Below are 6,028 nucleotides of genomic sequence, written 5' to 3'. Positions count from 1 at the left end.
CCAAGACACAGACACCTTAGTGATCTCCAGGGTATTGAGTAGAACACCAGAAAAGTAATGTCTCAGTTGTCAAGCTTAACTACTCTAAAAAAGGTGAAAAACAAGCAAGAAAAGGGATCAAGCAGTTAATCAAATAACTGCCCGCTAAAACAAAGTTCAAAACTGTTTAAAAACAACAGAATTCAGACATTCAAAAATCTAACATTACCATGTAATATTCAAAATAGCCAGCATCCAATAAAAATTAATGCACATACAGAACCGCAGGATATATGACCCACAACCAGGAAAAATACCAGTCAACAGAAACAGATCTAGAAATGACAGATGGAATTAATCAAAGACTTCAAAAGGGCTATTATTAATATAAGAAATTTTTAAAAAATCATGAACAGAATAAGAAATGTAAAATACAAAAAAGAACCAAATGAAACTTAACTTCCAGAGTGGAGGAACTCAGTATTTAAAATGACAATTTCACTGCATGGTCTTAAAAGCAGATTAGACTGTGCATAAGATTAGTGAACTTGAAGGTAACAGAACCTATTCAAACTAAAGGACAGTGAGAAAAGGCCTAGAAGAAAAAGAGAGACTCTACAGGACACTATCAGGAAGTCAGAAATATAAAACTAGAGTCTCAGTGGACAGGGCAGAAAAATATTTCAAGAAAACAGCTAAATTTTTCCAAGTCTAATAAAGTATATAAACCCACAAATCCAAGAATCCCAATAAATACAAAGCAATATAAACAGGAAACTACAAAGTAAAATAGTGTCAAGACACATCTTAATCAAACTCCAGGAAACTAGCTATAAAGAGAAGTTGTAAATCTCACAAGTAGCCGAAGTAAAATAAAAGAAACAAAAACACACAGGGAGAAAAATTAGGATATAAATCTCTCTTCAGAAAAAATGTAAACCAAAAGACAAAAAATATTTTTCAAGAAAAAAAACCCATCAAAGTACAATTCTATATCCATTAAAAATGCTTTCCAAAGAACACTGCATACTAAAGACATTTTAGGCCCCACCAAAACCAACAAAACAAAACAAAACAACCCTGAGAGAATTCACCAGATCTGCCCTGCAAGAAAAGCTTAAAAAAAAAAGGTTTTCAGATTGAAATTTAGATCTACAAAAAGCAATGAAAAAAATGAATCAGTGAAGGGCTACTTACACTAAGTGAAACAGGAGGAAATTGGGTGATCTCCCTCTACAGAGAAGTATTAAAAATGAGTGGATAAACTGTCACAAACAACCAATCGGGATACTTAAAACTGATCCAAATTAGGCAAATTAAACAATGTTTATTGCTAAGAAACTAGCTTTACATAAAAATGGCAGCAACTCTATGGCCTTCTCCACCTGGTGTTGTTAGAACACACCTGTCACTTGGTCAGTAAAAATTGTAGCTGTGTAAGTTCAAGGCTGATTGCAGCCAGAGTAGTGGACTCAATTCAGGATGTAGACATATGAAAACCTATGGCTTTGCTGGATAAAAGTGGCAGACGTGGTTCAAGAAGGATGGGGGAAAATCTATAGCTTTGCTAGCCCAAGGTTACAATTCTAGTTCATGACCACCGAGAGACCAGTCAGTTATTGAACTGAGAGATCCTGGAGATAAAAGAGCCATAGAGGGACTAAGATACAATCTTGACTGACACATAACCAAATGAATGCTAAACTGGGGAAGTGAAAACCAAAGGATACTGAGAACTGGTTGCAATCTTGGAATGTGTTCCTCAGCCCACCTACAGCTCAGCCGACATCAAGCCTCATTTAAGACGTTGAGCTCAAACTGCCCAAATGATTATCTGGTCACGAAACTATGCAGACAGAAAGATGAAGCCAGGCTTAAAAATAATAATAATAATAATAATAATAATAATAATAATAATAACTGAGCAGAAACATCAGACACTGCACAGTGAAAGGAAGATAAATTACACAGTTTAAGTCTAGGTAAGCTATGAAACAAAAAAATCAGAAAAAAAAAAAAAACACATAAAGATGGCTAAAATATATTATCTAAAATTAAGTTTTCAGCCACAAATTACCAGACATGGGGTTATGGGAAGGAAAGAAATATACTGAGTAGAACCAGATGTTGGATTTAGCAAAGACTTCAAAGCAATTATAAATATATTCAAAGAATTAAAGGAAAAAGATAACAGTGAGACAACAAATAGGGAATTGCAATAGAAAAACTGAACCTACATAAAAGAGCAAAATGGAAACTCTAGAGTTAATATGCACAAACATTAAAATGAAAAATTAAATATCAGAATGCACAAACATTAAAACAAAAAATAAATTAGCTATCAACTATGAAATGGCATAAGAAGGAATCAATGAACTTCAGGATCAATGAAATTATCCAGTCCAAAGAACATAAAGGAAAAAGACTAAAGGGGCGCCTGGGTGGCTCAGTCAGTTGAGCGTCCGACTTCAGCTCAATCATGGTCTCACAGTCTGTGAGTTCAAGCCCTGCATCAGGCTCTGTGCTGACAGCTCAGAGTCTGGAGCTTGCTTAGGATTCTGTCTCCCTCTCTTTCTGCCCCTCCCCTGCTCATGCTCTGTCTCTCTGTCAAAAATAAATAAACGTTAAAAATAAAATAAAAAAAAAAAAAAAACAAAAAAAACAAACAAACCACCAGCGGGGGGGGGGGGGGGCGGGGGACATCAAGCATTCCAGCATATAAATAATGGGACTCTCAAAGAAGATGAGAAAAAGGATCACAGAAAAGATATGAATAAATAATGGTTAGAAATTTCCCAAACCAGGGGCACCTGGGTGCCTCGTTTGTTGAGTTGGCTCAAGTCATGATCTCATGGTCCGTGAGTCTGAGCCCTACATCAGGCTCTGTGCTGATAGCTCAGAGCCTGGAGCCTGCTTCAAATGCTGTGTCTCCCTCTCTCTCTACCTCTTCCCCACTTGTGCTCTGTCTCTCTCTCAAAAATAAACGTTAAAAAAAAAATCCCCAAACTGATACTACAATAATACTACTCATAATAATCTAATCCAAGAAACTAAATAAAACCCAAGATAAACACAAAGAGAATTAAAACTAGACACATCTTGGTCACACTGCTAAAAAGCCAAAGAAAAAATGAAAATACTGAAAACATCAAGAAGAAATAACAGAAGGTAGTAGAATGAAATATTTAAAATGCCGGGGGGAAAAAAAAGTAAAATCAACCAAGAATTCTATACATGAAGACAAAACAGATACATTCCAGATAAAACTGAGAATTCATTGCTAGCAGAACAAGAAATATGCCTACCATGCAAACTCTCATCAAAAGAAAGCTGGAGAAGCTATCTTAATATTAAAGTAGATTCAGAGCAAGAAATATTATCTGAAACAAATATTATCTGAAGTAATGACAAAGGTGTCAAATCACTAGCAAGACATAATAATCCTAAATATGTTTGCCCTAATAATGAGATTCAAAATGCATGAAGTAAAACTCAAAAGAACTGAATGCGATAAATCCATAATTGTGGCTGGAGATTTCAATATTCCTTTCAGTAAGTGAAAGAAAATTAACAATAAAGAAGACTTAAAAATATATCTGGAAAATCTTAAGTATTTGGAAATTAACACATTTCCAAGTAATAATTCAAAGAAAAAATCGTTAAGAAAAACGAAAAAATAGTTTGAACTAACAGAAGTGAAAACACACGATATCAAAGTCTGCAGAGGAAGCTAGATCAGTATGCAGGGTGAAATTTGTAATTTTAAATGATTATTAGAAAAAAAATGGTCTAAAATCAATGATCTAAATTTTCATGCTTAGACTCTGGAAAAATAAGAGCCAACTAAGTCAAAAGTAGAAGAATGGGATTAATAAAGATAAAAAGGTAATCAATAAAATATGAAACAGACAATACAGAAAATCAATGCAACCAACCAATTTTATAGGAACAACTAGAACTCTCTTTTTGTTGACAGAAATGCAAAATGGTACAACCTCATTGGGAAGCTTATTTGGCAACTTCTTAAAAGTTAAACTTATACCTTTCTTACATCCAGTCATTGTATTCCTATAAATTTACTCAAGAGAAATGCAAACAGTATGTCCACAAAAAGACTTTTCAGAAATATTCAGAGCAAGTTAATTTATACTAACCAAAACCTGGACACCCAAAGGTCCATCAATAATAGGCTTAAAACATACACAAACATATTCTGATCAATAAAAATTGAAATTAGTGAAACATACGTGTTTCAACAACATAAAGGAATCTCAATTATAATTGAGACAATGAAGCCTGAGAAAAAGACCATACAGTATTTGACTTTAAATTCTTGAACAGGCAAAACTAATCTATAACCACAGCAAGCAGATCGGTGGTCACTTGGGCCAGGGTAGGGGTAGAGTGACAGCAAAGGGATGTGGAAGAAACTGAAGTTGATAAAATCTGTATCCTGATTGGGATGGTGCTACTCTGAATACATTTGTCAAAAATCAAATACAAAGTGGGTATGTTTTAGTATAAATTACACCTCATTCCTCTAAACTTCAGCCTCTTTATTTTTATAGAAGATAATACCTCTCTCCTAGAGATGTAAGGATCTAATAATACATAGAAAGTCCCTAGTGCAACGTCTAGCATGTGTAAGCATTGCATTCTCCGACAATTCTCTAAACATTTCCTGTTTATAAGAAACTCTCAAGCTTGCCATACAATTACAAGACAGCTGCTGTTAGAAAGTTCTTCTTCACTTGCAACTAAAATGTCTCCCTTTAATCTATGCACACTGATCCTAAGTACACATTCTCTAGAGCAGTGGTTCTCAAACTTAAGGGTACACCAGAATTCCCTGAATAGCTGATCCGATTGCCATAGTTGCTGATTCAGTAGATGTGGAATCAAAGTTGTGAGTCTATGTTTCTCAGTTCCCAGGTGATGCTGGTGCTGGTCCAGAGATTCTACTTTGAGAAGCACTGCTCCAGAGGAATAAAAATTATAAGACCACTCAGACTTCCTAAACATCAGAAGACAGTCACAATATTTTCACTTTTTGTTTTTCAAATTAAAAGTCCTAACTCTGCCAAACCTTACTTTCCCAGTTCTTTAGTTATAGTCAATATCCTTCCTAGCATGTAAGTGCCCCAAGGACAGGGACTGCTAACTGGGGCCTAACTAGTACCCCCAAAACAAACAAACACAAAAAGATCATCTTTCCTGACCTTAACAGTTTCCCATAAGCCTAAAACTGCTACATGTTTTTATATGTGTATAGCTGTGTCCATCAATTAAATACTTCCTGACTGATCACTACTACAAGAAGTCTCCCTGTTATCCTCACAGAGGTAATTTAACTTATTGGAACTTAAAATCTTTTATTTCACCCTTGTTGGTTTAGCTTTTGAGTCATGCTTCTGTTGCCCAAAATTAAAGAAACTATTCAGAGCCTGTCCTACAAATCTGTCAAGCAAACTCTTTGTTCCACGAACCAAATATCTAATGAAAAAATGTTCCAAAGGATAGGATCAATGACAGAAAAATACACTTGTTCAAAGAGTAATTTCTATACTAATATACCTTTGCTGTGAAACACATGATGCATATTCTTCAACAATCTCAAGTACAATGAAAACATTCTTATTTCTTAGTAGCCCACCTAATATGTGAATTACTGAAATAAAATTGGATTTCTATAGTCTCAACAGGAATGGTACCAACAATGTTCTTCACACTCAGGCTATTTTATTTCAAAATTAATCCTTATATTTCCTGGAAAAAAAAAAAAACCCACAATTCTTGACTGAGAGAAAATATGATTAAAGGTAATGACTTGCCAAGCAGAGTTATGTGCCTGTGGCCAAAAATGGTCATTTAGAGGATAGAAAACAATCTCTGCTTTTGTATGTAGTAAATTTCCTCCAACAGATGAGAGAAAGGATGGAAAATGGGAAGACCAACAATGCATAGTTGAATAGCAAATTTTGAAAGTATATTAAACTCTAAAATCATGTTTCTGGACTCTGAAGTTTCTAAGTTGTGTCCTTTCAATAAC

This window comes from Herpailurus yagouaroundi, unplaced genomic scaffold (assembly GCF_014898765.1).
Source record: "Herpailurus yagouaroundi ecotype Mexico unplaced genomic scaffold, PumYag 197, whole genome shotgun sequence".
In the NCBI taxonomy this organism is placed as follows: domain Eukaryota; kingdom Metazoa; phylum Chordata; class Mammalia; order Carnivora; family Felidae; genus Herpailurus; species Herpailurus yagouaroundi.
The sequence above is the reverse complement of the archived record's forward strand: the minus strand, read 5'-3'. Positions refer to the sequence as shown.